This window comes from Columba livia, chromosome 4 (genome assembly GCF_036013475.1).
Source record: "Columba livia isolate bColLiv1 breed racing homer chromosome 4, bColLiv1.pat.W.v2, whole genome shotgun sequence".
NCBI lineage: Eukaryota > Metazoa > Chordata > Aves > Columbiformes > Columbidae > Columba > Columba livia.
The window spans coordinates 32219469-32242086 of record NC_088605.1 but is presented as its reverse complement, the minus strand read 5'-3'; the positions used below and the strand labels follow the sequence as shown (position 1 = coordinate 32242086).

General features: G+C 37.8%; 1 long non-coding RNA gene across 2 annotated transcripts in view; it reads right to left on the bottom strand.

Moving 5' to 3' along the window:
• The window catches only part of LOC110357842 (uncharacterized), a 136142-nt gene that overhangs the window by 44465 nt on the left and 69059 nt on the right, over positions 1-22618 (bottom strand). The window contains exon 1 of one of the 2 annotated variants that reach the window (XR_010472230.1): positions 11861-19879. The exons of the other annotated variant lie outside the window; for it this stretch is intronic. This is a non-coding gene — a long non-coding RNA (uncharacterized LOC110357842). Of the gene's footprint in view, positions 1-11860; positions 19880-22618 lie in introns of those variants that run through there. 2 annotated transcript variants of the gene reach the window in all.

The following is a 22618-nucleotide window of genomic DNA, read 5'->3' as shown; positions in this document are numbered from 1 at the left end:
CAGTGAGTCACCTAGCCTTTCCTCATAAGGGAGATGTTCCACTCCCTTAATCATCTTCATGGCTCTGTGCTGGACTCTCTCCAGCAGTTCCCTGTCCTTCTTGATCTGAGGGGCCCAGAACTGGACAAAATATTCCAGGTGTGGTCTCACCAGAGCAGAGTAGAGAGGAAGGAGAACCTCTCTCAACCTACTAACCACCCCCCTTCTAATACAGCCCAGGATGCCATTGGCCTTCCTGGCCACAAGGGTACAGTGCTGGCTCATGGTCATCCTGCTGTCCACCAGGATCCCCAGGTCCCTTTCCCCTACACTGTTCTCTAACAGGTTATTCCTCAACTTATACTGGAACCTGGGATTGTTCCTACCCAGATGTAAGACTCTACACTTGCCTTTGTTATATTTCATTAAATTTTTCCCTGCCCAACTCCGCAGCCTGTCTAGGTCTCGCTGGATGGCAGCACAGCCTTCTGGTGTGTCAGCCACTCCTCCCAGCTTGGTGTCATCAGCAAAGCTGCTGACAGTGCACTCTATTCCCTCATTCAAGTTGTTGATGAATATATTGAATAGCACTGGTCCCGGTACTAACCCCTGAGGCACTCCACTAGATACAGACCTCCAACTAGACTCCACCCCGTTGACCACAACTCTCTGGCTTCTTTCCTTCAGCCAGTTCACTGTCCACCCCACTACCTGATCATCCAGTCCACACTTACTCAGTTTAGCAGCAATGATGCTGTGGAACAACTCATGGGGTTCCTGCCAACCACTGTGAACTAAATTCCCCTCAGCAAACAAAAGACAGCAACCGAGCAGCAACATCCTGCTCTAGAAATGCAATAATCATATCAGGGACCAAAAACTCCTATCGAAGCAGATTCTGCAGTATGTATATTTATTATTTCTTCTCTCCTATAAGCCATACCTTTTCAAGAGCACATTAAGGATGTCTTCAAAAATGTGTAGGGGAAAAATAAATAAGTTTCAATGCATTTAAAATGTATTAGTAAAACCAGTCCAGTTTTCAGGGTTATATGTTCAAACACAACAGATTTTAAGTTTTCCAGAACAGTTATTTTGCTATTATTTTGCAGCTCACGTTAGGATATTACAAGGTATTTTACACAGGAAAGGTTTCTTCCATTGTTCATTCAGTCAGAATGGAATAGAAGTTCACAATAATCTAGAACTGCACTCTCTCTGCTTCATAAAAAGTATTGGACATCATAGATAAAAACACTATGTTTCCCTTTTTAGGTAATAGATCACCTGTGAACAAACACAAAAATGACACAGCTTTGCATTGCTGGATTTATACTAATACAAATTACAGCACCACAGCAACTCGCATAACAATCAATGTAACACCAACAATAACAGGATCCAAAACAGTGCTCAGTATAGGTAAGGGCTTTCATCAAAAATTTAATGACTAATAATTTCTACCTTTGGACTAACCACATAACCAGATGGTAAGTGCTGCCAATAACTGAGCTGTAAGGCACCCTCATGTTAAAAATAGGTTTCCCACTTTGACTATGATGGTAACACACTAAAATATTTAAGAAATCAGCATAAAGGTATGAGTATAAATGATTACTGATTAGTGTCAATGCAGTCTGAGACAAAGTTTCAAACACGTCAAATCATTTCCAGCTCTTCTTAGCCTTTCCTCTCAGATATTACACAGCTTATTCCTCTATGACTTTTCTTTACACATATCCATAGTGGCTCACCTCTGAGAACACCTAGTCATAGGGATGTAATGCTGCTCCTTGGAATAACGTTTTCTGAGGTTGTAGCTCCACTTCACCTACTTAATAGTGCCTACTGTTGTATGACTTTTACAACTACAATCATTCTGGAAATAGATGCCTTTAAATATTTCAAGGTAAGGTGCTGGCAGTCATTCAATTCTGTGACTGTCCACTGCATCACTTTCCATTTGTCCACTCTCTCATATAATTAAACCTGCTGGTTTTGAGTTTGAAAATTAACAGTTCTTTCCAGTTGCATTTTATAGGACTGGAAAAAATAAGGTACTGATGAGGCAATTTTCATGGCTTTCCAATAAGGTATCCTGTGACCACAGGATGAGCATAAGTAGACTGGAAACTGTTTCAGATAATTTCAGGAGCAAAACAGCCTTAACTGACCCAAGGTCAAGACAATAAAATTGTAATTTGAAGGTCACTTTCCACTTCTCCAACCCTGCTCCTACTTCCTGCTAATATAAAGTTGTATGGGTAGACATCTCCTGCCCTCACACTAATGTTGTCAGTAGAGGGTACTTTGCTGGTTTGAGCTAGGACAGAGTTAATTTTCTTCACAGTACCTTGTACATTACTATGTTTTGCATTTGTGATGAAAACAGTGTTGATAACACAGGGATGTTTCAGCTACTGCTGAGCAGCGCTTACAGAGAGTCAAGGCCTTTTCTGCTCCTCACACCGCTCCACCAGCGAGTAGGCTGGGGGTGCACAAAAAGCTGAACGAGGTCTGTGGCAGGATGCAAACCCCCCTCTCTCCCCCTCCCTCCTTCAGTATGGAAGGAGTAGGCCCATCTACCTCTCTCTCTGCTACTTGAGGCTAACAGCTTCTTTTGTTTGGCCCCAGAGCACCCTGGCCAGGGCCATTAGGAGAAGGGAGTGCCGAGGGGCCACTGAGCCGCTGGGCACCTGTGGCCAGTGTGGGGGATGTTTGGAGGCTTCAGGGGCACCCACAGCCAGTGTGGGGGTGCAGAGAAGCTTCTAGAATGCCTACAGTCAGATCTGATCAGCCAGTATAAAAACAGGATTCTCATTGAGACTCCGCCCATTGTCATGGGTCTCTCAGAGCACGAGCAAGATGCTGCCGCCGAGAGCCCCCCTCCCCGGGATGGAGACTGCACTTGCCTTGTCGCCACGGGTGTGAGTAAAACTTCTCGCAGGATTGCAAGTGTATTTATACTTTCCATGCACACATGCACATGTAACTTTCCATGCTCAATATGTGCATGTGTAAAATTAATCCTCACATAATCATGGATGTATTTTCCTCCCGTGCTTCCACATAAGCACATGTAACTTTCCATGCACATTTGCACGTGTACTTTTCGTGTTTAATACAAGCACGTGTGCTTTCCGTGCACATTTGCACGTGTAGCTTTCCATGCTCAATACCAGCACGTGTATAAATTATTTCCTCGCACAATCATGAGTGTATTTTACTTCCTGTGCTTCCACATAAGCATGTGTAATATTCCATGCACATTTGCACGTGTAAGTAAATTTACCCTCGCAGGATTGCGAGTTTATTATAAATTTACCCTCGCACAATCGCGAGTGTACACTTCCCGTACTCACTATGAGTACGTGTATCTCTTTAAAATAACCCCACACCGTGTTTAGGCAAGTGCGTACTCCTCCCGGACTCAGAGACGGCTCTGGCATTGTTTTGGGTGAAGCCATGTGCATGCACACTGTGGACCGCCTGTTGTATTAGTTTCTGCCCCTTAATAATTTTCCTCAACTGATATCCATACCTGTATTCAAGTCACTTTTGGAGTGCTAAAACCCTGTTTCTCACCGGTTTAATAATAGTTGTTTTGGACCCTGTTGTCCCTTAAACTAACCTCAGGGTGCCTCCGTGACAAGGTCATGGCTGGGACAGCTGACCCCAACTGGCCAAAGGGCTGTTCCAGATCATAGGATATCGTGCTCAGTATAAAAGCTAGAGCAAGAACGAAGAGGTAGACACTCAGAGTGATGGTATTTGTCTTCCCAAGTCACCATTACATGTGAAGAAGCCCTGCTGTCCTGGAGATGGCTGAACACCTGCCTGCCCATGGGAAGCAGCGAATGAATCCCTTGTTTTGCTTTGCTTGTGTGTGGTTTTTGCTTTACTTATTAAACTGTTTTTATCTCAACCCATGAGTTTTCTTACTATTACCCTCCTGATTCTTTTCCACATCCCACTGGGGGGTAGTGAGCAAGTGGCTGTATAGTGTTTATTTGCTGGCTGAGGTTAAACCAGGACTACTACATAAACAGAACAGCATATATTTATAGGCAAAGTACAGTTACAAATTGCCGTGAACAAAGGATATTGATCACAGACATAGGGGGCCATCCTCTCCTGTTGGGATCTTCCTTAAGTTTAGTGTCCAAACCAGCAAAATCCCTCCTGACAATGAGAAAGAGCTGCAAATACCCTGCTGTTTGTGTACCCATATGGAACAGAAATCAATCTTTTCTATAAGAACTGGGTGTGTATCCACCATTTGTGCCTCTGAAAATCCTTCCTACTTTCATGTAAACAGGAGCTGAAGGATTTGAAAGTCATAACAACCATAAATAATCTTAACAGACGTGGTGGGGAATAAGAAAGGACAAGAGATAACAATAGAAGGAATATTTTTCTTTAGAGGTGATGGCTTGTCAAGTGAGTATATCATGTATAATTTCTTTTGTGTCCTTTTTTTAATGGGGTCAGTTTTTTCTTTGTGTTTTAATTGCCAGGAGCAGGAAGAGAATACTATAGATTATTTGTAATAATGTTGAAAAAGACAACAAGTTTTAAAGAGAATGAGAGTGATCCAGGCATAAAAGGAAAGAGGATGTTTCAAGAATATGGAGAAGTACAAAAAAAGCACAGGGGAGCAGATATACACAACAGCTAAAGAGATAAATACGTCAGAAACACATAGTGAAAATGACTGATTATGCAGTAACAAGAATTTTGAACAAGTTAAAAAAACACCACAACACTGGAATTACACCCTTGGGAACAGAATACATCCTTCAATAAGAATTTCATTTCTTCAACAGTAAAAAGGACAAAGCCGTGATATGCCTTCCTGATCAAAAACACCATAGATTTTCTGCATCCAGTGCTCCAGTGCAATTTAAAGTCTTAAATACTATTCCCACTGAAGTTAACAGGAATCTGTAGCATTTAACACCTTGTTAGAAGCTACAACTGCCAATCAGGATTAGCCCTCAAAGAAAATAATTTCTCTAATATAATGTGTTTAGCCACTGTAAGTCTGTAAGTACTGCAGTTATTCTCACAAGATCAAAAGTGGCTGCTATTCCCCATTAGCTTTTGTCACATAATCCAAATCATAAAGTTAGCCCAAAAAAAACCCAACTAATCAACCAAACCAAACCAAACCAAACAAAAAACAAAAAAGCCACACCACATACACACACACACATACAAAAAAACAAACTACCTGAACTTCAGCTACCAAAATAACCTACAAAATATTCACTTCTGAGGCAGGAAATACAGCACACCACGGTTAACACAGTGTGCTGCAGATGAATAATATTCAGGGTTTAGACACACACAGTAACTCATCTGAGAAAAGTGTTTTTTCCATGCCACAAGTGGCATAAGGCTGCCGTACATCACATGCATCATCTAACAATATTCCTGATTCACACTTGTTCAAACATTATTCAGAGTCTGACAGCCTTACAGGCCACTCTCTGATGATTTCGCTCTTTCCTCACACTGTCAGGCTGCTGCTTCTGTATTTTCATATAGCAAGCCAGTGATCCAGTGTTTTCTCTCATGTTCTGGTTAATACACAAGTGATATATTTTAAAGCATTCATATTAGCCAATGGCACCATAATAACAACTCATTCAGGTCCTTCACTATAAAACATGCCACACTGTGATTTGAATAATGCTCAAATTCAACACCTCTATGGTAAATTAGATGCTGTAAGTATTATTGAACAAGGTAAAATGACATGAATGTCTCTTTTTGCTGACAGTCAAAAAAATACTTGCCTATTAATATAAAATGTAAATATGCAAATAAGAGATTCGAATGAGTATTGCTGAATAATGTTAGAACAAAAATGAAATCCTCTATGTCTTCTAGTCCACAGTTACATACATCAGTTATACTGGTATCGTGTTTTCAAAATGTTGAATGATAAATAACCTAAGAAGAAACACACCATAAACACAATTGCCTAAAAAAATATTACTGTCCACGAAATACGTAACACAACAATTAGTAAACTAGATAGACATTCAAGGAGTTTGCTCACCTGAACACCATTTGTGTGCAGAGCTTATTAAATTTTTAAGTAATATTTTATATTTAACATTTTTCATACCAGTATCCTATGTGTTGAGATATAGTTAAGGTTGTAAATTAAAAACTTAATTTGGAGGCACCTCAGCAAAAGTCTCAATTAAATAAATAGGTACCTTCAGAAAGACAAACAAAAAACCTGCTATATCATGCTCCCACTACAGAGGTTAATGGCATGTTCCTTTGTAGAAAACTGTCTAGTTCTCTTCTATTTAACCCATATAATACACATCTATTCAGAAGACGGGGGAATGCAAAATTAGAGATCTACGACCTTCAAAGATCTTGTTCTGATTTCTTTTATTTTACAACCTGAAAAAGGAAAGCAATATGCAACAAATTATAGAGGATACTAACAAATTAGTGCAGTGCTAATCTATATCTCTTTATCTTCAGTATAAAGTAGCTGAAAAATCCATCCCTATCAACTCAGTTGTCATAAAGGGATGATTTCCTTAAGTGTTGTGGCAGAGATTATTTCCTGCTTATAAGGTTGAATACCCATTGAACCTTGAACTATTCTCTTAACTACAAGTTCTGCTCATTAAATCCTGCAAGGTGTCTGAAGAGGCAACACAGAACTTCATGAGAGGCCAGCCCTGCTCTCTGTGTGTCAAGGAATCCATCAGTTTTGGAGAGGTCAGTGAGAACAAAATGATGTTTGAATTTTTAACATAGTTTGGGTAACTATTAATCACTGGCATGGTTGCACCAATGAAACATTTACAGTATATTTTTTGTTTATGAAGTTTCCCATTTCTGCGCGTCTTCCCCAATAAAAAGGAATCAGCAGCATTCACTTTTCAAAGAATAACGGAGGAAAGAGAATACGCAGAGAAAAGGATCAACCAAAAAAGAAATTATGAATAGGTAATACGAAACAAAGAACCAAGACTGCAGAAATCCTAGCAATATGTTAACATGCCAACAAACTGAGCCTAATCCTCCACTCACAACTTCAACAGCTCTTTGACACATAACAAAAAATATTTTTCATGGAAATGGGGTGTAAAAGAGGAGATGCATAATGTATGAGACTAAAGCAAATTATCTCCATTCCCTAAGGGGATAGCTTTTGTCTCACATGTAGGTCATGCTGGCATTCATATTTTCAGTATTCTTTATAAGCCCATTCAAGCATTATAGATTATTATGTCAAACTGGTACACTGGGATTTTTTTTTTTATTGCAATTAATATCCCTTGTAAGGAGCTTTGTAGAATGAACTCAAATATCACCAAAAGCAATTAAAATCTATCAGAGAAGTGAAATGGAAGGTTAGGCTAGCTAAGGGGAAAAGTAGTGCAACACACTTTTCTGGGATATGAGAAGCAGGGCAGAAAATTAAAATAAAATCATACCGGCAAGGCATGAACTTGGAAGAGAATGAAAACAACAAGCAGGATAATAAAAATTGTTCATTGTTAAGAACAAACACATATGAAGCAACCAGAGACAAATCCCAAGCTTCCATTTTGGCAATGCTTATTTCAGGATTATTAATAAAATTAAATTAAAGGGAAGAAAAAGAATATTCAGTATTTCAGTAAACGAAACGCAAACTTCTGGATGTCCAGTTTGAGACATCATGGGGAATTATACTTTGATACATATGACCCACAAGCCTGCAACATTCTTCTGCTTTTTGTAATGTAGATCTGCTCAAAACTCTTCTCTGGATATTATTTTGCAGTCTCTTTTAGTCTAAACATGAACTGTTACTGAAATCGTGTAATAAGTGAATACATGATTAGTTTCTGCCACACAGCTTCATGCTGGTTTACTTAAGTTTTAAATTCAGAAAAAATACTTTACCTGAAATGTATACATGTATGGAATCAGCATAGTTTTTTAAACTCCAATTTCAAAATAGATATGCATGATAGACAGTTTTTTGAGGGACTGATCAAATTGTAGTCCAAGTTGTAAATCATCCACCTGGTCATCCCAAAAAAATGATGGTTTCCCAGCATTTTTATATCATATTGTACCTCAAAATTTCTTTTGCTTTTTTTTTTTCATTGCAAAGCTACCTTCTAGAATAATCACATTTCAGTGGCACATGTGGGTCCCAACTTCCTCAAGCTGCAAATACCCAGAACCCTTTTTCCAGGCTTAACGTCCATCTTCAAAAGCCTCTTCACTACCTGAATTTAGGCAACAATCCCCATAAACCTAGAAGGCAATGGAACTTTTGCACAGAATAGGCACTTTTCTACCCCAATAAGGTGCTTCTGAGCATTTTAGCTGCTTAAGCAACAAAGATTTGTCAGGCCAAACCTGACACACTTTGGATTAAGTAGTGCTAGCATGGAGACAGCTTGAGTGCTCTGTAGGACTGAGCAGTATTCATGTGCCTAAACTTCATTGTAGGTTGAGAACTTAGAAGAGCAGATCTAGCATTATATGTTTATGCACAATGTGCGTTCTGACTAGTGGTGGGCAGCACGATCTAAGGAAAAGATTGTGCACATATGTGCACCTGCAGTCTTTACTCTAGCATTTCCTAACTATTCAGATGTGGAATGCACAGTCTTAATACAATTCCTTTAATTCAGGTGTTTTGTAACCAACATGAAGAAAAAACTTATTTATCTTTGCTATTCGTATCAATGTACATTTCTGCTCTGTAGTAGGCCTGAGACTGAATCTCTGATTAAAAGCGCAAAATTCATTTAACTCTAAATTAGTAAGTTCCATGGATAGAATCCACAAGGATATCAAATTGGCAGTGCTTTTTTGTCTCTATTCATGAAGACACTCTTGAACAGTAACATTTGCTAATGCCAGTCCTGGGTCACTATTCCACTCATGAAGGCAGATTTTGCAACAGCATTTGATTATCATCAATGCCCTTTCACCCCCTAAGTCTCAGTTTTAAACAATTACTTTGATGCCCCTTGCTCATTTCCTTATTTCAACAGACTGCAATCTACTTCTGCCTAAAAGATTACTAATAAGTGAGATACCTTCCACAAGAAATGATGGAATTATTTTCATTAAAAAGCCATGTACAGATACTCTCCATAAAGTACTGAAAGTATTCTATACCACATTTAGTAGATCAACGAATTAGCTGTAAATCTGTCACCCCTATCTCCTCTAACATCTGTATTCTATGATACTGCTTATTGTAAACTAGTAAAACCTACACACTGTCCACCCTTTTTTTACAAATCAGTGGGACTTCTTACAGAAAAAAGTTACATTTGTATGAAGAAGGCTGTCACGGAACAGCCTTATAAGCAAGCAAATTAAAGCAAAGTATAAAAACACAGAGCAGGCCATGTCACAAATTCTAGAATTGTGAAAAACTTTTCATTTTTCATTTATTCAGGTACACCACTTCCATCTAATACATTTGGTTCTGATTGTGTACAAGCAAAAGGATAATCCTGTGGCTGAAGCATTGAATTAAGTCAGGAAATGAAGCTATTTTTTTTTCTCATCTTTATCAATTTCTGTGCACCAAGACCACTCTGCGGTTTCCCATGACTTCAAAGCAGATTAGGTCTGCTCAGAAGCTCTGAAAATTCAAGCATTTATTTAGGCACTTAGATAGGGCTCTAAAACAAATTAAGTGTCCCAAAACCTGCTCTGGGGGTCGCATTCTCATAACTGCTTTGCACTGCAATTTATTACATATATTATATGATCTGGGTTTTGATATCATATGCAAATTCTGCCTGTAGAATGATTAAAGAATATGCAACAGACATCTTTGTTGCAGGGTTCTGGAGCATAAATAAATAATAATAACTCTCCTGTAAGTGAGGCTGAAATCCATATGAAGCAAAGAGTGGTTTCATCTCACTGTCAGTGCTCCATTTAATGAACTCAGCCTGTTCCAAGCTTCCCTTAAAAGTTGCATTTCTGCCCTTCACTGAGATGAAATAAACACTAAAATACTGCAGAATCATACAGCCACTTTTAAAAATTATTTTGCACCATGTTATCATATGTCAGCCAACTGGATACTAGACGTTAGTCCACAGATAAAAGCATGAATGAATGTACAAATGAGTACATAGTTTTCTGATAGACCTTTTTCCCCCTAAATCAATATTGGAATTGTCACTAAATCTTAAAATCTGCATCACATATTCAACCCCAGTTCCAATCATGATATATCTGATAAAGCAACCATTTCTGTTTGAAATAATATAAAACCATTTGTGACACCATCACAGGATTATTTCACAAAAACAAAACAAAACAAACATTTCTTCCAACTGTTGCCCTGATATTAAAACTAGCTGTATAAGCAGAATGTGCACTGATTCACACTTCTGAGTTCAAAAGAATTCCTTTGACACCCACTGATATTCTCATATTTACAATGGTGTAGCTCAGACTCAAATCTGTCCCTTTGTTTACATGTAGAAAGACTATATTTTCCTGAAAAACGGTCAGCTGTCAGCTTTCTTGTTGCCAGTGTATCAGTGCAAGAATCTGCAGCCAGGGTTTCACAGGACACAGTGCCAGTACAATATAAATCTGATTAACAAATACTATAGCCAGTGTAATTTATTTGGAGAGGTGAGAAAGATGGAAGAATACTTATATTGCAAAAGCAAGGATTCGGGCGTAAAGAGTTGGCATGACTCCAGTTTGAGTGAATATCACAATGAAACATTAATTTCCATGAAAGCAACAGATTATTTTATTATTTTAAACACTAACAAAGAAAAATAAAAGCTTTGGCCAAAAGATTTAAATAGAAGCATGTATAAGACAAAGCACCGAAATCCTTTAAACCTTGCTTCTTCTTGATACCCCAAGAAATCTAGTGAATGCAGGCTACAGCCACCAGAGATTCACACTGACAGAGTGCAGCAGCAAGAAAAGTGCAGGGACCGAATATGTCAGCCTACAGGAACTCCAGCATAACATGTAATTTTGAGATGCATACATGCATTTCAAAACCTGGACATCAGGAGTCACTGAATTTATAGGGCTTCACAAAGAACAGTACAGCTTCTCTGGCATTAGGTATTCTTCCCTCATGTCAGCATCACAGCTTATTAACACCAGCTAGAGTATAAAGATGCAGTTGAGACAGAAGAAACATGCGGTGTGTTAGAGAAAACCTGTTAAATGCTAGACCAGGTGATAATGAAGATCTTAGGATGAGTTTTAATGTTTTGCTATTTAAACTGTCATTGAAGTGAATCTCTAGGATAAGACTACATTTGGACTATGTACTGTGCAACCATGGACCATATTTGGTACAGAACAGGAAGGGGATGGGCTTACAAGTGTAGCCCATCTCTGCTTAATCTTCCCTAAGCTTCAGATGGTTAGCAGTACAATGTGTTCTAATTTAAAAGGACCTGTATCTCAGACACTTTTCAGAAGTTTACCACAAAAACACAGTAAATTCAACAGCGGTTAATAATTTTGCCTCATTTAAGACTTGTCCCATGGCACAAACAAATGTTTAGGCTCTTGAGTCTGTAAAATTTGTATTCTAAATTGGAATCAAAACAAAATCCAGTCTTCTTACTAATACTATTTTTTTTTTCCTTGCAATCCCTTTCACCAATAAGTCAGAAAAGCATTCATGAAAACAGAAAATCTGCATCAGAATGAACATTAAAATCTGCAAATCAAATACTGCTCTTACTAGCAATATATGCAAAACTTGTGTGTGAAACAATCATATTGATTCATTATTAAATATATAGCACATATCAGTATATCCCCAAACGTCTCAGTGACAACGGCATTACACCCATCAGAAAACAGGAAGAAAAAAGGTAATTACCCAGGCTTCACGGTATTCAGCACTCAAAAATCTATTGGGTGGAACAGATGGGAGAAAAGCAGAGACATCATTTCACTGGTTTTGAAATTAACATGTCTGATGTTTCAGGAAGGCAGAATGTTCTAAATAGCACAATATATTTTCTCCTTCAGAATATCGCAGCCTCATGAGAAGTGTGTTTAGGTTATATTGCTTGATGACTGACTCGATTATGGTTAATGAATTATTATAGTACTTACAAAAGTTAAAGCGTACCCAATGCTCTATTTGTGTGAGAGGTAAACAGTTTCAGGAAGGAAATTCAAAAGAAGTTCCTCTTGCTCTGCTGAAGCATGATAACATCACTAATTCAGTCTTGGCAACTATTTCTTACTTTGGGACGAAAAAGTGATGATGTCCAACACTTAAGTGCCTGTTGTTTAGTAATAAACACCTGTTAGTATTTGCCATCAAAACTTCTTTGAATTACAATTAAATCCAGATTGGAGCAGAAGATGGTGGCAAAGTTCAGGTTCCCAAGATTTTACTTGTTTTTTCTTCTGGTAGAGAATACTCTAATTTAAGCTTTTCAGGTCATATGACTGTAAGCATGGAAAGCTGAAGCCTGGATGATGACCAAATAGCACTGCATTAGAAGGTTTGAAAATTCAATAAATCAAGGATATCTGACTTTTAAGATGACTGCAGTAAATTGCTGAATCTTTTTCATCTGGTTTATCATAATTTTTGCCAACAAGGCCTGTTACTGAATTTTTTAAGGTAGGAGATGGTGGAGGAAAGGGTACACAAAAAAGGCAGGAAATGTGACACAAAGGTATTTTTCATTCTTAACAATTAATCACTATTCTCCTTCTTCTATGGCCTATAAATTCAATACTAATACTAAATGCTACAGTGTCTCATAAAGTCCATATATCCTGAAGGCATTTCGGCATTCATAATGTTGTTTAAATAAACATTGATTTTTAAAATGCTGCTTAGCTTTTTCCATTTTTCTCCTTTCTGACAGGTAGAATGAGCTGAAAATAACGAATAAACAAAATTACATTTTAGTAATTACAGGTGGCAATTTTGCTCTATTGCCTTTCTCAATGCAAATGTGAAACCAATTAAATTAAACTGTTAATTCTTTTTATAACTAATTTTTATGTGTTTTGTATTATTTTAACCCATGCTTCCAAATTCTGTTGAGCTATAAAACAGAGACAACCTGAACATACTAAAAGAGATTTAAAGTTTTGGTTTAAGGCTTAGTATGCTAATTAATTAATGTTATTTTCATTCCTTTTAAACCTGTAATAAATTACTTGTCAGAGGAAATAGAGAAAAGGTACACTGCAGAAAGTCTTAGTTATACTGGGGCTGGAGTTAAGAAATACAGGGAAAATAGTTTGCTGATAACTGGATGCCCCTCAAATTATTATGTCAGAAATCTACACTCTCTGGTTTCTTTTAAGATCTCCCATGCTAGCAGAGATGCTCATGCTGGAACCTGAAAGTCTGAATGAGACTTTGTACTCAGTATGCCTGAAAAGCATAGGTCTACTGTCCACAGGAATGACTTGCTAGGCATGAGATTTGTATTGTCAGTGTTCTCGCTGGCAGCACCTGTAGGGAGCAGAGGGGGCAGAAATGCAGACAGAAGTAGAGAGGAAAGAAGCAGAAGGGGAATCTGCCCGACAGCACAGAGAGGACACAGTCAGGCAGGATCAGTTTTAAAGAACTGGACAAAGATTAGAAAATTAGCAAGTTTTCATCATTCTTAGTAAATACTTGTGCAATCCCAGGGAAAGCATGTGCCTAATATACTTGAGAGCGCCCGACTCAAAATGAGCCCTTATACTGCTAGTCCATGAAGCTGCTGGATCCAGTTCAATCACACTGATGTGTCATTTGGTTCCACACATCAGAATTTCAGGGAGTTCCCAGAACTCGTATTTTGATCACAGAGACAAGTAGAAAACACAGCTATGAGGAGCTAAGACACAAGTATAAAGCTTGCCAAGGCAATCTAAACTCAGTCTTGTGTCAGTACTTGGTCATTAATTAATGGTCAATAATTACATGAACGCAAACTATTTTTCATTGCACCTTTGTCTCAATTAGGGATTTCTTCAATACGTTCCTTTATATATGGAAATGCCATGTCCCCCTACCTTTGAAAATACAATCTCATGTGTTTTATGTTTCTCTGGAATATATAGAACAGACAGAGCCCTATGTATTGTCACTCACACAAAGTTGTTACTCTCGCATCTCCAATGAAGAAAGAAGTGGGGAAAAAAGCATTGGTGATACTGATAGTTCAAGAAACCAGTGCCTTAATTCCCAGTTTTTGTGAAAATGGCTTTAAAGAAAACTTAAATAACTGTTATTTCTGGGTCTCACAGAGCCAGAGGGATTATATATGTATTTTTTTTCTTCTCAGTACCAACAATGTAGATGATTTTAAAGAATTCATTGCATAACTATTGTGCTTTTGGCATATTTCCTTCTGTGTTCTTCAAATTCTACAGAGCATTTCCAGTATGATACCATGGCACTCAATGTAATCACACTGGAAACTATTTTGCCTTTTTATTTAAATCCATTAGGTTGCTTATAATAGGATACTATATTGCATTATATTTATTTGTTAACTGCAAACATGAAATAGATGTGAATGTCACACAACAAATGCATCCTTATAAACCTCTACAAATTGGAGCAATTACTGAAATTGCAGGTATCTGGTTTTACTAGGGTCTGTCCCAATTGACGTTTTTCTTGTTTCATGCTGGAAATTACCTAATGCAGACAATTAAGACCAACTATGGTAACACCATACTCTTTCTACTAAAAGTATTATCTCAGCAGCTCATTGTAACCACATTAGTAAAAATATTTTGACAACAAGGAGAAATAACAGCCTTGAAAGAGCTGTTATCAAATTTGAATAGGACAGAAAACCCCTCAAATGTTACCTATCTACATCCAGCCTGTTATTCGTGGAGCAGATCTGTAACAGCAGCCCTTATTTTTCTCTGCTGAATGTGTTGTGCAAATAACTGCATTCAAATCAGTGTACATATAGGGCTTCCTGAACCTGACAACAATTTATTATAAACCTAACCACATTTCAGGGCACAAACATATAATCCCCTAGGGATTCCAGATATCAAGTCACATATGTACTCGTCACAAGTGCTCCTATCTTGTAAAACATAGCCTTGACTTTAGGGTATTAATTGTACCTAAGATGTGTCCCACTGAGACATTACAAAGCTAGCGCTTCAGAGGATTACTGCTGGATTAGTTGTTTAAGAGTTGGTCTTTAGGCGACTAAGGCTAAGACTGTAAATCTGACAAGGTACATAGTGCACTTACAGAGACTGTTTATTCTCAGTTTAAAGAAAAAGTGACTTGGCTAATAGTTTAATATGTGAGAAGTGCTGAAAGTAAAACTGTGCTCTTCTTCACTGCCTGAAAGCCCTTGGTGAGATCATTATTGCTTCTATAACCCTTCTTCATTCCACCCTTTATTAGCATTGATCCAACTCCAGAACAACAGCAGCAAGCTGAACCGTCACTCACATCACACCGGTTATAATCAGGTCACCCTCTCTGCACTGGAGAGGTAGCATGCTCAGCTTCTAGAGAGATTACTCATTCATCAACTTTGCCAGCTAATGAATGGATTAACACCGGCAGCAACTAGGAAGGCATTTTTTTCCCTGATTGGTTATGGTTCAGAAAAAAAAGATGCAATCATGAATATACAGTGACAGTTCAAAACTATTTGCTCTCCCTGAGCAGACACGACAAAGTAGAAGCTACCATTCAGTACTAATACAGATTGCTTTCCGATATCAATAGGTGACAGAATAATTATATGGAATAAAATAGAAGGTCGATCTACAATAACACTAAACTAAAACAATAATTGTAAGAAGGAAGCAGCACTGATGAAAGGCTTTTTTCCTGGACTTCACAATGGAATGATTGTCAGCTATGTAAAATTATACCCAACTACTACTACTGCCTGAAGGCATCAAAGACAACTATTATGTTGATTTTGTATATGCTAGAATTTCTTTACATGTCAGCTACGAAGGCTGCCTGACCTTGACACTGGAACAACAAAAGACTTTGTGAAATCTGCAGCCTCCCACTGAAAAGCCTGCCTTAGAGAAATGTCACTCACAGAACCTGAATTGCTCTAAGACACTTGTAAAGAATCATGAGTTTCAGCTGTTAAGCTCCTTTTAAAAACAGAGCAATCCTGAAACAGTGATTAAATATGGAGGTCTTTCTCCTTAGCTACTCTCGTTAGCACTGTAGAGAAAAATGTTGTAAAAGCAATGTTTTATCCTGCTCCTGAAAACTGACCATAAAAAAAAATTATCAAGAAAAGGGCATTGTAGCTCCAGGATGCTTCCTATCAAAAGATCTCAAAGCAATTTATAGACATGGATTAATTTAGCCTGGAATCAACTATAAAGATATTTCTGACTTACATGAGGAAAACTGAACAATAAGAAAAATCGGTTGAAAGGGATCACAAAGGTATAATGAAAGACCTCTGCATTAACACCCTTCCAGCCTTCTGTCACTAACACAGTTGAAAAACCACCTTTCCTTCCATCAGGCAGCTAAATCATGACCGTTCAGGGGTGTGCAAGAAAACTGTAACATCTGCGGCATAGGTGTGGAGTCAGCATACATAGCTTAAAACATTTCTAGTACCTGTGGGAATACTCTCCTTCACCACAAGACAGTCTGCACCCTCTCTCAAGGAGCCCAGTGGGTGCTGAGCAAACCACAGCATAACCTCCACTGCAAGTTCTGTATACAGGGAGGGCTAATTTTAGAGCTCAGGATGCCACAAAAACATTGATGCCTCAACTTTTGGATTCATCGTGTGGTTTTGAAAGGTAAATAATATTTTAATATAGCTATATATCACAAGCCTGCTGTAGCGTTATCCCATGTTTATTGGTAACTGTAAGTATCATAATCAGTGTACAGAACTGAGATTTTTTTAGCATGTAAACATCACCCAGTGGATTTCTTCCAGCCTGGTACCATGAACCTGCAGTCACGCTTACTGAACAGGGTTGACAGGAACTTGAGCTAAACTCCTGCTATGTTGAGAGTATGAAATTTTCATTGCCTCTCCTTCCAGGTGTTTTAGAAAATAGATTGGAGTAGTGTTTTTACAGCCCAGCTGACATATTCAAAACATTTGCCCCAAGGTTCTTAACAAATGGCAAATCTTAAGGTTGATCCTAATAGCAATCTCATATTCATTTCTCGGATATGATATTCATCCATCTCTACCTGAATAACTCTATTATTACCAACTGAAAACTTTATACCAACTTTATCAAGTGTTAATATGTTTTTACTGACAAGAAGATGGTAAAATGGTTTTGTCCCATTCTCCCAATTTGCTACTTGTTAATTCAGAATACATTGGGATTGATTCTATTTAAAATTAATGGGAATATTTCCACCGAGTCAGTAGTCCAGCTAAAGCCAGTAAGGGCCAGATTTCCAAAGTCTGGAAAAAAAAAACAAACACTGAATGAGTTGTAAAATGGTGGTTATGCTGCTAAAATGTAAAACATTCTTTTGATTCTTGAGGAAAAGAGACCAGAAACTATAGCTTTTAATTCAAACTTGGCAACTGCACCAATACCAATCAAGTGTAAGAGACTGTTACGGGCTGGCTAAAAATACTTCTAGAATTTAAAAAAACAGAACACTCAAGCTCATATGCAGCTTGGTCTTCTGTAAAGACAAAAGAAGTTTCAAAGGAGACAGGTGTGAGGGTGCAGTCTGCTACATTCACATTGTTTCTCATACTCTGAAGGGGAATCCAAAGCAGTAAGTCTAGTGTTTGAGTTTTGATATAAAGTTTGATGAAATTCCGATTTTAAATTTATCCTGGTCTGAGTAAACTTTGTTTATCAAGCCAGACAGGATTAGCTCAGTTTCAAAGATTTGGTCTCTAACAGAACAACCTAGAAATTGCTGAGATCATTCTGGGAAAGGCTGGAAAGGCAAAGTTTGTGGTCTACCAACACTATCGCTGAAAAAATCAGTGTGTGTTTCCAAACACAGGTGCAAGCAGTTGCACTCACTCCACCTGCATGGAGGTTGTCTTCATCTGGGCACTGACATGACACAGTCCAGAAGCTACTTAGTGATGTTAGCAAAATGTTGGGCCTAAATTAATGTATCCTGCAGCCAGCAAGGCCTATTAGCTGAGTGGTGTGTTAAAATAAATGTTGGGCTCTCAGATGGAGCTGACTCACAGCATGTAAGTGGAATAAACTCACTCCCACCTGCCACCTCCATGGAGATACAGTGGTGAAAACAGCCTCCAAGAGGGCCCTTATGTGGCAGGAGGCAGAATGTAATTGAAGATGATGAACTTTTTTAATAATTATTGTATGAAAAGTCACAATTAAATTGCAACAAAAAGCTATATTTAAATCAACCCCCTTTCAGAAATTCTTTCGATAGTGAAAAGCAAAAGACTTGGCAGATTGAGAATTATCTACCTTATTATAATTAAAAGGAGAGAGAGCCTACATCTTCATGCTAGAGCAAAAGAAAAGAAAACTTAAGCACATAAAGCAGAGCTGACTCAGAAGTGGGTTACTGACAAATTAAAGCTGCTGAAATATGCTTGCTGGAAAAACAGGGAAGGGATTAAAAAACAAACTCCTGTGGAAAATCTGCTATCTTCTTCCAGAAAAGCAGAGCCAATTTTAAAGAAGGACTGTCAAATAAGATGCAAATTGGCAACTTCCTAAGAAAGAAGAGGATAAGCTCTAAGCAGCTTGGTTTATCAAATGGAAATTTGTTTTCAAAAGAGCTATGCTAAAACAGAAATAAGGAAAACAAGGAGGTTTGCCCAGGAGTGAGTCTCTGGCTCATTTGTAGGGAAAACACTGATCAAAGCTTGCCAAAACTAGAGAGTATTTAAGGTCTTTTCAACACAACTGACAAAAATCAAACTTTATTTTCAGCTATTAATAGTAACATGAGTGCTACAACAATCAAGATTTAATCTGAAATACAAAGAACTATTTCAAGTAAATTGAGTCTAACTTGAGATTTCAGCCTGTTCTTGTTCTGTAAAAAAAAAAAAAGCCTCCATTGATTCCTGACACAATTACAAAATGACAATATACAGCAATAGACTTGCTCAAAAGGAGCTGAGGCTTCCAGTGTGATCTGATTTCAGCTGTTATACACCACTGTGAGTGAAAAGGTGGAGAAAGAATCTCAGCTGGGGAAGGAAACACATACTATGGCAACTAATATACAATTTTATGCAATCACTGCATGAGCCACAGGTCAGTGCAACTATCAGCAAGGGTGCTGTCAGGGAAATCACAAGATAGCACAGAGGAAACTAAACGTACTGCTTCTAATTTACTTGGAATGCCCTGCATTCACCATCGAGTGTCCATGCAACAGCCAGGGTAAAGCTTAGTACTACCTGAAAAGGGAACTGCTGCATAGTAACATATTCTACAGTTCCCAATTTACAGAATATTGGCCCCCAAGTGTGTTGGAGTCAGTGTCACAGTAATAATGACTAGAAGACATTCTCCAAAAAAATCAAATAATTACTATAAACAGATTTTTTTAAGCTATTATTGGAAATCACATCCTTTGCTCCTGTTTTAATCACACTTAGGTGATGACATTTTGACTGTTCCTATAGTGTTGCATGGATAAATAAGGATACTTGACTAATGCCTGTTCTTTACTACAGGAGTAATCCTGTACAGAAACACTGTTCCTGCTCTCTCTGCTAAGTCTCTGCTTTGTCACTAAACTGTGTGAATGTTTCCCCATCAGCCTCTACAGTCGCTCTCCACATCTCCTACTGGATCTCTTCCCTTTGTACAATTTAATTCAATGCTCCTTGGACCAGAATGAAGGATTATAAAGACATGCAAGAAACAAAAGCAGTAACTTCAACACATATATAATTTATTCTTAGGGGAGCAGTTCCAACTAGAAAGTTCAAAAGAATCTACCTAGAATAAAAAGCTAAGAGGCTGATAATTGGACATTCACTTAGGTTGTCAGAAATTGATGTTATATTGAATCTAAGGTGAGCTGTTAATTCTCCCTCTGACCATCTATATTTTGCCTTGAAGCCTGTATCAAATATACGTATATGACCCATATTACTCTTCAAAAAGAACCTAAGAATGAGAACTTTTTTGCAGAGCCCAAATTAAGGAGGAAGCCCATTTAAATATATAAATCCACACACTTCTTTTCAGCAATGTATGGAGACATGCTCTGGAGAACTGGCAGATGAGGTAAATTACCTCTATATGCAAAATATCCTCTAGTTATGTTAACTCTTTGAAGAACATGTAGGGACTGTAACAAAAGCACTGAAGTAGTTTTAGCTGAAGTTTTTTAAATGATTTCTTGAAGAGACGGGTAATTTATTTGGAAATTACGATCTTCAGCTCAAGTTGGATGAAGAATGCAGACAATAGCACGGCTACTCTTGAACTTGGAGGGAAACTACCAAATGCCAAGAAAAAAAAAAAATCTCAGAAGTAGCTAAGTTTGTCTTCCATCAGATGTCCATTTACAGATTTTCCATAGCAAAGTAGATCCATAATTTTCTAAAGAACAGGAAGGAAAATAATCTGGACTGAAACCCTCCAATCACTTTTAAGGGCTGAGCAACACCAAAGAGCTTCGAACCAGCACCTAGAGCTCCCATGCCAGAGCCCCCAGTTTTAGTCTAATCTAGTTATGATGACACTTTTTCCTACATTTACTCTCTGAGAACAGGATCAAAGCCAATCCCAGAAGAGAGATACTGGCTATGAAGCAATAAAACTAACTAGAACACAGAATTATCACCATCATCTGGAAAAACTGAAGATTCTAGCTTTGAAAGGGCTGGAACTGGCAAATGTAATGGCTTCCCTTAACTTCATACAACACTTCTTGGTTTACAACGACAATGACCTGTTAACTTATGTCTTCATCTAACAAGACTAAATGCCACACTAGTAGCTTAAAGAAAAAGTTGAACCTAGCTTTGCAGTTATTCTCATCCAAATACATTTTATGCAGGAGAGTTACGGTATGTAAATAAATATACATTCACAAAAGGAAACCAAAGTAAAGAAAAACAACCAAGGTTGGTTTTAATTCTCTTTTAGACCATGGGTGAAAAAAAGAAAAAAAAAAAAAAGTGCAAGTACCTTGTGCTACTGTTACTCCAAGCACTTCTGTCCTAGAAGATTCCTCTTGAGAGTTACACCAGTCAGAAAAACAGATTACATGGAAGACATTTTGGCCACAGAAAGAAGAGCTCTCCACTCCTAAAATTCTTGACTAATCTTTGGCAACTAACCTAACAAAACAGCAGGAGGTAGAGCAGGACTGCAGTCCTAAGAGATGAATAGCTGCATTTGCAGACATGTGTAGTGGGAAGCCTAACTGTCAACTAAGGTGGAACTACTTTCAATACCAAAGAAGCAATTGTTATGATGGAGAGATGAGACCTGGAGAAACTTGAGGAGTAATCTTTCTCATAACAATTTTGCTATATCAACCTCAGCTAAAACAAAACCAATTCATATTACCTTTACAAGACTAAACAGAAGCTTTAGTCATTAAGTATGATGGTGTGCCAATATCCAGATTTCAAGCAGCTATGAGTCTTGTCACCAGTTAAGCACTCACCTGGTTCTGGGAAAAAAAAAAAAAAAAAAAGAAGAAAAAGAAAAAGCATAAATAGACTATGAAACTAATGGCCACAGGGTATTAAAGAGAAAATTAAATACAAAAGGTTTCAAAAACTGACTAAATAAATTCACCAAAGGAAAGTATCCTGCGTGCCATTAATGGCCATACTCTTCCGGTATGTTAGACTACAGGGAAACAAGTTAATTTTCAGCTTAGAGATGGATTTCTTGTCATTACCATGTAGTGTGGTTAGCCACAATATTGAGCAGGTACAAGTGCCCACCTAATGATTTAATCTAATATCATTGCTGGTTCATTGGTTCATTTCTTTAATTTCAGTTGTGAATCTGATTAATAGTTAAAATACTACCTTTCTTGTTACTTTAATGAAAAACAAAGGGATTTTAGTTTAAAATTACGTTTGGTTTTAATTTTAAGTTGCTTGTTAAAAGCCACAGAAAGAATGGAGAGGATTTTTTTCCCTCATTTTTTTTCTGACAGCAACTTGCGTTTAAATGGTGACTATAAATAAAATTACTGAATTTATCTGGGTGCCACATAATTTTCAATAAATTAATTTGTTCTTCCTTTACACTCCTGGAAATGTCAATACATCTCATGACACACACACATAAAATTAATGGCAATTAACCATCTCCCTTGGTACTCAGATTCCTGTTGTGTGATGAAACACAGTTCAGGCTGGTTGTGACTGCCTGAATCTCTTATGTTTGCCTAATCATAACTTTTTCTCCATCGAAAATACATCTATTAACAGAAAACAGAACAAAACCAAAAATAGTCAACAGTTATTTAAAATGGTCTTCATGGTGCAGCTGGTGTTTCTTACACGGAAATACAAAACTTCAAAAAAAATCACATTAATAGCAGTCCCTTAAGACCCTTTAAAGGTCGGGTTATCAGTAATGGCATACAGATCATCAACAAATCCCAGACTAGACAGAGATACTAGAGTTTTGAATTGGTGATACCAAAGAAACTTCGAGTGTGCCCTGAAGGACGAGTTAA